The sequence below is a fragment of the Miniopterus natalensis genome, chromosome 11 (assembly GCF_054644295.1).
Source record: "Miniopterus natalensis isolate mMinNat1 chromosome 11, mMinNat1.hap1, whole genome shotgun sequence".
Taxonomy (NCBI): domain Eukaryota; kingdom Metazoa; phylum Chordata; class Mammalia; order Chiroptera; family Miniopteridae; genus Miniopterus; species Miniopterus natalensis.
In genome coordinates, this window is record NC_142091.1 from 28,037,973 (window position 1) to 28,053,294 (window position 15,322).

The window sequence follows — 15,322 nt, forward strand, 5'->3', positions numbered from 1 at the left end:
GCCTCTCCCAGTTCAGCCCACCCCCACCCATCGAGGCTGCGCTGGTTGCAGGGACAGTACTGGGATTTCATGAACTTGGAACCCCATTGCCCACCACATCCCCCGAGAGAAGTGGTGGTGCCCTGAGATCAAGGCGGCCTGGTCTCAGAGGAGATACCCACCTCCCCAGGGAATACAGGGCATTTTCTACTGACCAGCAGAGATCTGAGAAGCCATAGCAGTGCAAGAGAAACTGAAAAATTTGCACTTCATTGCCACCTACTGGAAAACAAAAGAAAAAGTTCTTATTAACCTACTAAATAGAGAAGTGCCACTCTTAAAAAAAAGTAGATTTCATTCCCGTAGATGCCTACACAGAGAAGGAATCCATCACATACCATGAATAACCAAGGTAATGAGGCAGCTCAGAAGGAAATAAACGTAAAGACATAGAAATGTATGATTTAAATGACAGAGAATTCAAGATTACAGTTCTGAAATAAACACAGTGAAACACAGGCAGTTTAATGAACTCAGAAATAAAATTAACAAATAAGAGGAGTACTTTACCAAAGAGATTGAAACTAAAAAAGAACCAAATAGAAATTCTGGAGCTCAAGAACTCAGTAAAAGCGACGAATAATGAACTAGTGAGCTTAGGAAATAGAGCTGACCCGATGGAGGGAAGGATTAGTGATATTGAAGACAGAAACTTAAAAATGACATGGAAGAAGAGAGAGACTTAAGACATTTCTTTGTAAAGACATATGCACCCCTATGTTCATTGCATCATTATTCATAGTGACCAAGACATGGGAACAACCAAAGTGTCCTCCTATAGATGATTGGCTAGGAAAGAAGTGGTACACATGTTCAATGGAGTCCTACTCGCCCAAAGAAATGATGAAATACTGCCATTTGTGACAACATGGATGGACCTTGAGAATATCATGCTAAGTGAAATAAGTCAGATGGAAAAAGTCAAGAGCCATATGATTTTATTTGTATATTGGATATAAAACTGAAAGCAACAAATGAACAAACGAGACAAACAAAAACTCATGGACACAGAGGACAGTATAATGGTTACCAAAGGGAAGGGGGCCGGGGGAGGTTGTTACGGTTCAAGGGGGTCAAATATATGGTGATGGAAAGAGGCTGACTTTGGTAAGCACACAATGCAACATACAGATGATGTATTATAGAATTGTACACTTGAAACCTATATAACTTTATTAACCACTGTCATCCCAATAAATTTAATTAAAAAAATTAAAAAACATTTCAGAAAGCAAAGATAGATCAAGCTCTTGTAAAAATAAAAAAATAAAAAAAGCTCTATTTTAAGTTACTTTTCTGTTTTATAAAATTAGACCCATATTTAAAGCATTGAAGTTAGGAAGTTTTAAAAATCCAGTGAAGATACTCATGTAGAATTTAATGAGAAAACCGAACTACCAAGCAAAACAGAGACAGGCTTAGAGATAGAGAGCAGGCAGACAGCTCTGGCTGGGGAAGCAGGGGTGGGGATGGGGAGGGGGCGATGGAGGGATTGAGCGAAAAAGAAAAAAAAGAGAGAACTTATGGACACAGACGACAGTGTGGTGATTGTGGGGGTTAAGGGGATGGGTGGAGGTGGAAGGGCATAGAGGGGATAAATGGTGATGGAAAAAATAAAATAGAATAAAATTAAAAACAATAATAATAAAATAAAAATCCAAAATCTTAGAGACTTCTCTCTCAGAATTGAGGTATCATCTGCTCCTATGCACAAGCAGTCAAAGGTAAACAGCCCTGTGTACTGGAACTGAACAGTAAAACCAAAAGGATAGAAGCACCGTGCAGAGAACGTTCAGTAAGGACAGGCACTCTTGCAAAAGCACCATGTCCCAAGTGTTCACCTACCTCAGGTGTGTTTCCAGGCAAGGTTCCTGGCAGCCAATCTAATGAGTGAAAGCTTTCAAAAGAGCAGAATCTGGGATTCTCGCAGACCACTGTAAGCTATTTTCCTTTCCGACAGTACACTAACTAACTCAGAGAATTGGACCGAGCCCCAGGGAGCTCTCTGGAAAGAGCTGTACAGAGAAATCGGAGCCCACTCCTATGAGATAAGATATGGGACAAAAACAAGATTCTATGGTTAAATTCAACTATTATGAGGATGAACCACATCGCCTGTGTTCGGTGTGGAGAGAGTGTGTGTTTGTTGAAGAGCAGGGATGGAGAGGGGAGATGGGGAGAGTGAAGAGTAGGCTTGAGACTGTAGATGGTGCCGACAGGGGTAGAGAGGAAATCGAAAACACTAAATCAAAAACACGAGGTCTGTGCTTATGCCCACAACAAGAACCATTCTTCTGAATCACCAGGAAAGAGTCTTCCTGTTTATTCTAGTCACAGAGCAGCGTCAAAGAGTGAGCACGGCCAATGAGTCCTTGGAGAATTAGGAAAAGCACAAAAACAGAAGTTGAGACTTGGAGTACATGGGAAAGTAGAGTGAAAGCTGCCCTTTCTGTAACGAGGGCTTTGCTCTCTTTGTCCTTCAGCGTAGCTGGGCACCTGCAGACAAGGCAGCCTGCGAGGTGAGCGAGGTGACACAATCAGACATCGCCCTGCAGGCCTGTGGGGGGAAGGGCTTGGAGCGCGAGAGGAAAAGCAGCCTGGGAGGGATCAAAAGGAAGAAGTCAGGACAAGCTTTGTTGAATCAACAGCCTTTACAACAAACAATAGTCGTGAATCTGTGCAGGAAAGTGGTTCCTGAGTCTACGTGCAGGTGTCCATAACCTGGGGCTCGTGTTCAGAGGCGGGCTCTGGCTCTTGGCAACTGACTCACTCAACATATTAATATTAGTTGCTATAACAAAGAACTCCCAGATCTTAGCCCCTTAGCAGAAAAGAATTTTATTTCTCACAATGGGATGGAAGCAGATCTAACAGCTGTCCTGCGCAGTTTTCCCTGCACGGTGAGCTCAGGACACTGGGGCACCAGGTCATTTCTCCTGAGCTCCAGTCTGTCAGATATTCCTGAGCTGTGCCGGTTTAGCACAGGGCGTCCCTCTCCTGTCCCACCAGCCTGTGCTGTTGTATTGCTGCGAAATTTCTCCTACTGGACCGTCAGTCCCTGAAGCCAGCAGCTGTATCTTTAGTAGCTTGTGTCTCAGGTAGTCAAAAATGCTTGAGGCAGGAAAAAGAAAGGAAGAAAGAGAGAATAAAGAAAGGATGGAAGGCTCTGTTAATAAAGGAAGATCATATAGAAAATCAATTTAAGGAATTTACATACATGGCAGTGTCACTTGTTAGCAATAGGATAATAAGATCAGAATTAGGGCACATAATTTAAAAAATACCATTTACTGAATGCCTACTATATGTCACACATGGTGTTAGGCACTTTATATAGTTTGTTTCTAATTCATACGACCATAATTTGAGATATATAGTGCTATCTCCGTTTTTAAATATCTAAGGTTTAATGAGACTAAAGTTTTGGGTTTTTTTTAATCTTTATATTTTTTCTATTGCTTTTCAGAGAGAGTGGGAGAGAGAGAGAGAGAGAGAGAGAGAGAGGGAGAGAGATGTGAGAGAGACACATCATCCTGGGTGGAGTATTGAGCCTGCAACAGAAATAGGTGCCCTTGACCGGAATCAAACCCAAGACCCTTCAGTCTGCAGGCCGATGCTCCAGCCACTGAGCCAAACTGGCTAGGACGAGACTAAAGTGATTTTTATCAAGATCACTCAAGAAGCTAGCACCTGGGATTCAAATTCAGATTTGTTTTATCCAAAGTTTGCATGGGTCTTAATGGTGACTCATTTGAATTACTAGCCTAGGTGTCTTAAAATCACTGTTGTCTAGAAAGAGGTCTGGTCCTGAGCGTGTGGGTGAGGCCTGCGGAGTTAGAGATCCACTCAGATCTTCGTAAGAAAAGACATAAGCCCCTGGACTCCACTTGATCTTTGAAGCCAGTGAAGTTTTGCCTATTTATCCTCTGGATTAAAATCAACTCTAACGCATTTGGTAGAACAGCTGGATTACCAGTAATGAAAGGCAGCTGGAACGAACTTGCGCTAAACAGAACAACAAATTCTAATGGAAAAGGGAACGTCATGGAGCCCTCGGGAAGAGGGTAGCCGAGCTACAGGGACTGAGAGTGGCTCTGGGACAGACACGTTTGCGAGCCCAGGCAGAAATCCCTCTTTCTCACATCTCTTTTTCTCTGAACAGATGTTTCTTCTCTTTCTCTACAGTTTGGCATCCTCTGCTTCCTGGTCTACAAAGCCACACACACTCCTTAATTTTACTCATTTGTCATTAATTTCAAAAGACCAGAGAAGGGACTCCAAGCAGCTTACCTACTCCTGAACCAATAAACTCTGGCCGGGAAGGGGAGGAATGGTGTACATGAAGCAGTGAGGCAAATCACAGTCTTAAAAAACAGACTTCTGGAACAGCCAGCCTAGAGCAGCTAAGGATGGAAGGAGACGGGAAGGCCATGAAGAGGGTTTGTGAGCTAAACACTCGAAAAGAGTCCACTGCACTGACCACGCTATAGCCCGAACCTGAAAATAACATGAGATTTGGAGCCAAGCAGATCTGAATTTGAATATTTTCCATCAACACATGTAAACTTGCATAGATTATTTTACCTCTTTTTAAAATAAACTTGGCTTTATTTTTATTTATAATATTGGAATTATAATTCACATTCTTCATAATTACTGTGATGCTTGACAATAGATTATGTAAAATAATTAGCATACAGTGGGTGCCATTATTAATTCTTCTCAAGAATTTTCATTTCTTTTGCTTGTTCTGTCTATGTGAAAGTAAGCTCTTCCCCCCCCCAAAAAAAAACCCCATGTAGGTCTTATAAAAACATCAAAATCCAGTGAAATGGGAGCCATTGTGCTCTGACTACTACCCAGGAGTTTCTTTATCATGTCCAGTCTTTGAACATTGTATCTGATATGGTAAAAACCCTGATTTATTTTCCAGTCTTGGATATATTTACCAATGAAAGCTTTCCAGTGAGTCACTGAAAAAAATGAAAGCATTAAACTCCCTGGAAACAGGATTTTAGAGTTTGTATATTCCCTCTGGACATAGTTTATCTTTTTAAAAAGTGGCTGGTGGTTTATATTTTGTCTTCTTTTCATAACTTCTTAAAGAATCTTGTGTTTCTAAACATCTCAGGAGACACTCTGGAACTAACATGAAATAAAGTATCCAAACATGATAGTAGTGGCTTTTTAGCAAATACCCTTTGGCTTCAGGACTTTCTAGGACCTGTTTCCAGATGTTTTACCTGCTTAAATGTCTTTTAATATTATTATTTGTTTGATATATTGAAGATCCATATATTCAGGCCACTTTTCTCTGATTTCCCCAGTGCATTCTTTTCTTTGCCTGCTCTACACTGACACTTTGGTTTCAGTTAACTCGATGATGGCTGTAAAACACATTTACACTTTCCTGTTCCTGCCTTAAAGCCCGTCTTATCACAAAGTCACATTAAAAATAAACACAAATCCAAATAAATGAATAAACAAATAAATAAATAATGGGAACACGTTTTAACAACTATGCCAGGACTTAAACATTCTCAGTAAAATAAACAAACAAGCAAAAACAAACACAAATCTATTTCCAAAACCCCTTGAAGAGGAATGTAAATCTTTACTGAGGGTCTCTTGAGGACGCTGAGAAGGATTAGGTGGCACATTAAACACAGAACTCTCTAAGAACCCTGCTCAACCATCATCCCTACCTTTCAAAAGCCAGCCTCGTTACAGGCACACTTGCCGTCAGCATTTTTCACTCTTTCTCTGAGCCTCTCCACACTTTCTGGAACTTGACTTTCTCCATCTGTATCCTTGTCTTCCACCTGCTCTCAAAACAAGTTACCTACATCAGAAAAATGCTTCATGGAAAGGGGGGAGAAGGGGGTTGTGATCATTACAGTTTAATAGTTTGTTCTATTACCTAGTAGTAGCCGGCAGAACTCAAACACAGTGATATATGCTCTCTCTCTATATATATATATTCCCTACATCGAACTTGAGAGATTAATATTTTATCTCCATTTTATAGAGAAGACCAAAGTTCGTGGAAACATGCTCAATGCCACATAATTAGGATGTACAAATATGATTTCAACTCAGGTCTGTATGATTCAAAAACTCGATTTTTTTAATCACCATATATAGCTCATTACTTTGCAAGCCTTAATGTACATTTGTTCTCATACTACCATTTAAATATAAAAGGTATAGAAAATACTTATTGTCTTTAACTTCCATCTAAAAATTTACCCTCTGGAAGAAAATTATCTTTCACAAAACACCTTGATAAGCTCTGGAGGCATCAGGAAGGCTGAACTACTCAGTTGACTGCAAATAGAGCCTTGGGGAGGAAAAATATTATTGTGAGCTAAATATTTATATTTGGAAGGATTTCCACACACTTGTTTCTAAATCCAAACCTTTTCTCCTTCACTGCACTCATTTTACAAATATTAGAGTCAGACCACATCATAATAGACTTTTGGCCCTATTCCTTCAGGTCACAAAGTTGGGTACATTGGTACAGCGGACAGGGGAATATTCCTACATCAGGAGAGTTTTCAATAAAGTAATTATAAATGAAAGTGGACTACAAAAGTATTTGCCACTAAACTCAAACCAAATGAATCCTTAACTCAATGTTGCCTTAGTCACATCAAAAAACACCTGACACCACACCTATGTCACAATGAAGAATGTAATAAGTAGTCTCATATGATTGCTAATATAACGATGTTACATATTTTAAAAAGCGTATGACTCCTTAACAAAATATTACAAGACTGAATAAAACAATATGTAAAAAGTCTAGCATATCATGAACAAGTATGGTTTATGTTAGAATTACAAGGTTGGTTTAATATTTAACATCAATCAATGTAATTCACCAAGTTAACAAAATGAAGAAAAGTTAAGTGATCATCTCAATAGATGCAGAAAAACATTTGATAAAATTCAGCATTCATTTATTATAAAAACACTTTAGAAAATTTTACCTTCGAAAGAACTTAACTGGGTAAAAGGCATGTAAAAAACCCCATTCCTATCATCATACTTCATGGTAAAAAAAAAGAATGTTTTATTCCTAAGATCAGAGACCACGCAGATGTTCTCTCTCCCCACTTCTATTTAACATTTTACCAGGTCTTAACCAAAGATCCTAATCAGATGAACAAAACAAGAAAAAGAAATAAAGGCATACCAAATGAAAATAAAATAAAACTTTTATTTGCAGGTGACATGATTATACATGTATAAAATTATAAGGCATTTACAAAAAGGCAACTAAAACTAATAAATGAATTTAGTAAGGTCAGGGTATAAGGTCTATATACAAAAATCAATAGTATTTCTATAAAATAACAACAGCTGGAAGAGAAAAGAAAAAAATACAATGTATTTTAATGGCATCGGAAACATGATGAAATAGGAATAAGTTTAACATAATATGTGCAAGACTATACAATAAATCTACAAAACATTGCTGAAATAAATTTAATAAGCCCTGGCTGGTGTGGCTCAGTTGTGCAGAGCATCTTCTCGTGCACCAAAGGGTCACGGGGTTGCTTCTGGGTCAGGCACACACAGGTTTCGGGTTCAGTCCTGGGCAGGTGTATGCGAGACAGCCGATTGGTGTTTCTCATATCGGTGCTTCTCTCTCCCTCTCCCTTCCTCTCTCTCTAGAATCAATGAAAAACATATCCTCAGTGAGGATTAAAAAACATAATAAATAAAGAAATGAATAAAGAAATTTAATAAGACCTAAGTAAACGGAGAGATAGGCCGTATTTGCTTATTGGAAGATTAGAGCCTTGTTAGAATGATTTTTGTCAAATTAATCTGAAGATTCAACTCAATCACAATTAAAAATATAGCAAGCTTTTTTGGTAGAGAAATTGACAAGTAGGTTCTAAAATGTATATGAAAATTCAAATGATCCATATTAGTTAAAAGATCTTAAAAAGGAAAAAATAAAGATGAAGGTTTGTACAACTTGATTTTAGAACTTGTTTAAAAAAAGACATTATAAAACTAAATTAGGCAAGACAATGTGATCTTAGCATAAAGATAAATGGAAAAGAATAGAAAATACCCCAAACAGATTCACATATGGTAAATTTTGGATGAAGGTGTCAATATAATTGAATGGGGAAAGAGACTTTTTTAAACAAATGGTGCTAGAATAACTGAATATTTAAGTGGGGGGAAGTGAACATCAATCTTCAACACATGCCATACAGAAAGATTAAACTGAAATGGGTTATAAACATGAATATAATATCTAAAATATAAAATTTGGCCTTTTCGCAGTCCATCTTCCCTTCCCTCTGGTCCCAGACAATTACTGATCTGTTTTTTTAACATTGTGTATTAGCTTGTATCTTGTGAATTTTTATGTCAATGAAATCACACTATATATATTCATTTTATCTACTTTCTTTTGTCCAGTACAACGGTTTTGAGATTCATCTATGTTTTTAGATGTACTGGCAATTTGTTCCTTTTTATCGATGACTAGGTTTACCCATTCACTCACTGATGGACAATGGGGTTGTTTCTGATTTGGGGCTACTGAGAATGAAGGTGCTGTTAACATTCGTGTTCAAGTCTTCGGTGATTTTATTCCTCTCTGTTAACTACCTAGGAGTGAAATATCTGATGAGAACGTCTTTCTAAAAAAATATTTTATAAAATATTTTATTTACTATATATATATAAATTTCTTTTTTTCCCCTTTTTATAAAATTTATTGGCATAACAGTGGTTAAAAAATTAACATCTATAGAGGGAAAACAACAGAGAAAGATGTTGAAATGATGAACAGTTAAATAACAGAGCCTCATTATGTATCTTCTATATGAACAAAATATTGCCATTTAGAGGGCATCTTTTAAACCCTATGTTTGGGTGCCTTCCTTTCACCCTCAGATACTTTGCCTTTTTATATTCTCATTTAAGTCTCTTCTCTCATCCTTGGGCTGTCTTTTGCCTTTCCTTGTGGTTACCAATATGCCTGCACATTTGAGAGTTCACTTTCTCATCTATTGGGTCTCATCTATCATTCCAGGAATCCGTACAGCTAACTTAGCTAAACTTGTAAGTGACGTTAATATAAAAATATGAAACTATGAGTGAGGCCTTCCTGTTATCCAAGAGCATATGTTCTAGGAATATTTAGTTTAATATCTTGAAGGACTTTGTTTTCTTTCTACATTCTGGATAACTGGCTGCTGAGAAGTACCCTGTGATAAACTGCAAAACTGCTATGGATTGACTCTACTTTCCTTAGTAGATCTCATTGTTATATTCAAGAAAATTTAAAAAATTTACTTGTAATGTGTGTAAACCCTTTTACAAATCTTGAACCAATTTCTTAAGTATTTTAATGGTCCACATTCCAAAGCTCTCATAATTGTCTTAAAATTTTGTAGTATTTTTCAACATCTTCATCTTACACTTTATTTACAGAGTTCAAACCATCCTTTTTACTTCAGAAGCGTGTGTTTGTGTTTGCTGATGGGGTGAGGAAAACATGTTTTGAAGTGTAATTCCTAAATATTTTGTTTTGGTGAGGCTACGTAATGAAATGTTATTGAATGCTTGACATGTGGGGAATCATTAGTATGTTTCTTTGAAAATCAGTATATATTTATCAAGCACTGATATGACAGTAAGCGTTTTCACATGTAACAAGGGGAAAAACACTTTAAGGCTTTTTTATCATTTTTCCCCCTCAACTCCTTAGGGCAACGACTGTAGTGTGTAAGTCTTTTTGTCTACCCGGAACCTGCCTCCAGCTAGAGAGCTGCCTCTCCCCAGCTCTTCCCAGCTCTGAGGGAGCGTAAGTCCCAGGGCACCGTCTGCTCCAGTGGCACAGACTCAGGCCTGGACAAGCACCATAATCCACTTTACGCTTCACAGTGCCTGGCATAGGGAACATGCAAAGAAATGCTGGAGGCCTTCATTAGATCTGATGTATGAATGTTCAGGGACAGAGCGAGACAAAGAAAGAGAATGATGACCTCGTATCTGCACTGCTAAGGTTTAAAGATGTTGGCTTAGGGATGCCTGTCGCAGAAAAGAATTAGGTCACCACTCACAGAGTAGCCGAGATAACGAGAGTCAAGGCATAGATAGAGAAAGCCTTGATCATATCATTTGCCTCTGAATGTAAATGTATCTGATACTTGAAAGACATGCCCTTGAACCCCCCATATATGTACACCGTGATAGTCCTGTTCCCTGAGGCAGGATTTGCTAAGTGACACTGTTAGCCACTCCCTAGCTATGGAAGTTTTGGCTTAATTAAACCTCTGCTTTCTGAAATGCATTCCCTTGTCCTTTGAATGCCAGCTGGTGTGCCACAGTGTCCTGGAAGATGTCTTTGATTTCTTTAGTTGGAGGAAATTTCCACACTTCTAAAACTAATAATTTTGCCCGGCTGGGCATGGCTCAGCTGTTGGGCATCAACCTAGGATCCAGGAGATCGAGGTTCGATTCCCGGTCAGGGCATATGCCCAGGCTGCGAGCTTGATCCCCAGTTGGGGGAGTGCAGGAGGCAGCCGATCAGTGACTCTCTCATCATTGATGTTTCTGTCTCTCTCTCTCCCTCTTCCTTCCTCTCTCTGAAATCAATAAAGATATATTTTTTTAAAAATGATAATAATCTGTATAGGTTAGCTTTTATGTCACTCTTTACTTTTCATTCAATGTGTCGTTTACCTACATTTTATCTTCTGTTCAAAACCATTAGCACCTTGAAACCAGGGGTTGTTTGGTTGCATCTGCTAATCTCTCGATTATACATAGCACAATTGCACACAGGAGATGTCATCTACCCTGAAAACCTTTCCCTAACTTCCTGAAAACCAGCTGAAGTGATTTTCTCCTGTGCTTTCAAAGTACTTTGCATTTATTCAAATCCTCACATGGTTCAGAAATTTCCCATTGGCCTGTCTCCCTCGCTTCTTTATAATTTAAGTGAGGACTTTAAATGTGTTGATTACCATTTTATACCCACAGCTTAACAGAGTACCTAGAAACATAACAGACAGTAAATATTTATTCAATGAATGAATAAATGCAATGCACTGTAATGCTACGTAAGGACTATGGGATATTCTTTACAATCTGGTCCATTTCTTTTTTAAAAAAAATATTTATTTTTTAATATGTCTATTGATTTCAGAGAGCGGAAGGGAGAGGGAGGGAGAGAGAGAAATAGAAACATCAATGTTGAGAGAGTCATTGATCGGCTGCCTCCTGCACGCCCCTACTGGGGATCAAGCCCTCAACTCGGGCATGTGCCTTGACCAGGAATCGAGCCTGGATCTCCTGGGTCCTAGGTCGATGCTCAACCACCAAGCCACGCTGGCCGGGCAAATCTGATCATTTTCAAAATTAATTCCAATATTCATCTTTTCAGTAAAATTTTAGATCATGAACACAGGTGGATCTTTAAGTGGAAAATTATTTGAATGACAAATTATAAAATTATAAAAAGTAGAATATATCTTAGATGTCATCTTGTTGAGTCTTCTTACTTAGTCAATGAGAGCACTGAAGCCCTGCAACTTAATGAAATACTTCATGTCACACAGTTCATTAAGGACAGATCTTCTCATTTCCTTTTCCATTGCTCTCTCTATTACACCATACAACTTTTCATTTAGCATTGAATTATCCAATTTGGCAAAAGTACAGAACAGTGATTTCAGATTTTTGTTCTTAGTGGAGGAAGAGCTCTTGTAGACTCATGACTCAGTTACCAGCATGTCAAAGGGGATCATGCGAGTGTGTGTGTGTGTGTGTGTGTGTGTGAGAGAGAGAGAGAGATGTGATATATCTCTATCTATATAAGATATATAATATCTAAGATAGAATCTCAAAATAATCATATCATTTTATTTTGGGTAGCTACTAGTTCTGATTATGTTTTCCTCTGGTTTTACTGTTTTATCATAAGCAAGTAGCACTTTTGCCTCCTCTCTCCTTCCCCTCCACTGATTCTCTATAACTGTCCAAAAAAATGAATGTGTCAGTTATATCATTTTGATCCTAATTTGCATTTCCCTGAAATTAAGTACTTTTGTCTGCACACTGACCATTTTTCAATCTTCTTTTGTAAAGCATCACTTCAACTATTTTGCCCATTTTATTGTGGTGTTTGTCTTATTGTGCTCTAAGAGTTTGTCATGTATTTTGAATAAAAGTCCTTTCTCAGATGTTTTATATTTTCCATTACATGTATGTTACACATTTGTGACTGTCTAATAGGTCTTAAATAGTCTGTTCTTTTTCATCATTTTTCTCCTTGCATTTCAGTTTGAAAGCCTCTGTTGACATTTCTTCAAGCTCGCTGATTCTCTCTTTGACCATACCCAGTGCATGATGAGCTCTTGAAAGGTGTACTTCATTTTTGCTAGTTTTTTTTATTTCTAGCATTTCTTTTTGATTCTTTCTCTCCATTTCTCTGCTTACATTGCCCATATGTTCTTGTATTCTCTCTACTTTATCCATTAGAGCCCTTAGAATTTAATCACAATTCTTTTACTTATTTATTTATTGGGAGTACCAAATTACTTTTACTTGAAGGAACGGTACAAATGAAATACATAAGTGGATGATTTGGTACAAGTTACAGAAAAGGTAAAGGTAACTCCAACATGCAGATACTGCTCTGGTGACCAGGAAGTCACCCCATGGCTATGGGAAGCCAGCCAAAGGCTCAGCTCTCATCACGGTCTCCCAGGGTGTGGTTTCCAAAGAGATACTCTGCCAGGCCAGTTTCAGGGGCAAGTTGGTTATGTGGTCACCCAATTCTTTGACGGATTTCACCTGCTCACTTAGGTAGTGAGTCTCAATGAAGTCACACAAATGAGGGTCATTTTTGTCAGTGGCCAGTTTGTATAAGTCCAGTGGTGACTGAGTCACACTTTTTTCCAAGTGTAATGCACACTCCATTGCAGTCAGTCCATTCTCCCAGTTATCCCGGTCTGGTTTTTTGATATCCTGAAGGTAGATTCAGCCACCTCCTTGGTTCTGCAGCTTCATTGGTTTCTCAGCATGTTCCCTCTCCTCATGAGATGGGTGAAGAAAATATTTGGCAAAGTTCTTCAAAGCCACATCATCTCGGTCAAAGTAGTAAGACGTGGGCAGGTAGACATAGGATGTGTAGAGCTGCAGGCTGACCTGCCAGTTGATGGTGGCCTCCAGGTCCTGGTGGTGGCTCTGGTGCACCTGCCAGGTGGACCTGGTCGTGCTCATGGTGGTGGCTAAGGTGAGGTGGCTGCGGTGCTGGAGCAGTGGTGGGGCCTTGGGGCTGTTGGAGGCACTGTGAGGCGCTGGCAGGAGGTTGGGTCTGGGCTGCCAGCTGGGATGGGTCACAAGCGCTGATGAAGCAGGAAACCACGGCGACTCCCCATGAAGACTGCTTCACAATTCTTTTAAATTTCTGATATAATAATTCCAATTTTCCTACTTTATCTGAGTGTGGTTTTGATACTTTCTCTGTCTCTTCAAACTGTGTATTTTGTCTGTGAGTATGCTTTGTAATTTTTTGTTGTTAAAAGCCGGATGATACGCACTGGGTAAAAGAAAGTGAATTGAATAACCTTTAGAATGAGATTTTATGCCATCTGGTTAAACATCAGGCTGTATTTACTCTTTGCTGCAGCTGTAGGTGTCAGAGGCTAAAATTTTCACAGGTTTCCTTGTTATTGTCTCCTTACTGTCCTTGGAATTCCCTGGAAATAAAACTTGGAGCATACAGTTCTTTCAGTTGTATTTGCCTGTTATTACAGAGGGTCTATCGATGTCCTGGTAAGGCAGAAGGAGAAGGGAAGCATTCTGTGGCCTATGATTTGGTCTCAGTCTTTTAGTGAACTTGTGCTCCTAAACTGTGACTTTCACAAGTGATTCTCAATGCCCCTCACCTTTGGTTGAGACAGGGAGGCTATAAAGGACTGTAGATGAATATTTAAGTGCCCTGTTAAGCTCAGGGCAAACTCAGCAGTACAAACACCTATTAATTACATTTAAAATCTCCAAACAGAGAAGATTAGTAGTTCTGGTGCAAAGGAGTTCCTTTAATATGTTTATGAGTTCAGGAAATTGTGATGCTCTTAAGAGAAGTAGGGTCTGTTTGAAAACAAGCCTGAGGTATGTATGGACCCCCTGGGAAATCTGGAGAGTAATTCTTCTCTTTAGAATCCTTTACTTTGTCCGGATAAATGCAAGCCTTGAAGAAAATGAATACTGGAAAATAGTTCAAGTGGTTCTATCTAAATCCTTAAATATGTTCCAAAAAAGCAATTTTAGAAAGGTACTACTCCAGCTTCAGAAGTTGGCCAAATTTAGTGTTATTTATTTATTTTTATTTGAGAGAGAGAGAAAAAAAAAAGATTGATTGATTGATTGGTTATTTCACTTATTTATGCATTCATTGGTTGATTCTTGTATATGCCCTGACTGGGGATCAAACCGACAACCTTGTCATATTGGGTTAACACTCTAACCAACTGAGGTACCTGGCCAGGGCCAAATTCAGTGTTATCTGAGAGAAAATTTAGACTGTCTTCTGATACAGAGGTATTTATTAACAGGATCCTATCTTTGTCATCAGAATATCTGTTTGCAATTAGCCCAAAAAAGACCAGCCTTAAGCAATAACCCTTACTTATGAAATTCATACCAGAAAAGACCACTGGTCAAGATGGTGGTGTAGGTAAATGCACTACCTGCATCCTCCCACAACCACATCAAAAATCCAACTAAACTACCGAACAACCATCATTCCAAATTGCCTGAAATTTAGCTGAACAGAAGTCCTACAACTAAGGATATGAAGAAGCCACATCAAGATTGATAAGAGGGATGGAGACACAGAACTGGATGGTCCCACACCCATGTGTGGCCGATAGAAATCAGGAGGGATATATCTACTATGGAGGTCCCTCTGAGAAGCAAGTGGTTCCAGCCCCACCCTAGACCCTCTCAGCCCAGGGGCCCAGTGCCAAGAAGGGAAGTCCTCATAACTTCTGGCTGTAAAAACCAGTTGAGGTTGTGTCTGAGTGAGGCAGAAGGCTGCTGGGATCCCAGGCAATTCATCTTTAAAGGGCCCATGCATGATCTTACTAAAACTTATTCCTCCTTAGTCCCAGTGCTTGGGCAGCAGCTGGAAAGCCACCAGGGACATGCATGGAGGAAATGAATTGTCTAGCATCAAGGTGAGAGCTAAAAGGACAGCTTTCTCCCAGACAGAAGTACTGACAGAGGCCATTGT

At 39.1% G+C, this 15,322-nt stretch overlaps 1 pseudogene; it reads right to left on the reverse strand.

Annotated features, from left to right (window-relative positions):
- Positions 1 to 12,766: 12,766 nt before the first annotated feature.
- On the reverse strand, positions 12,767 to 13,305 carry LOC107532398 (ferritin heavy chain pseudogene; annotated as a pseudogene).
- Between the last annotated feature and the right edge of the window lie 2,017 nt (positions 13,306 to 15,322).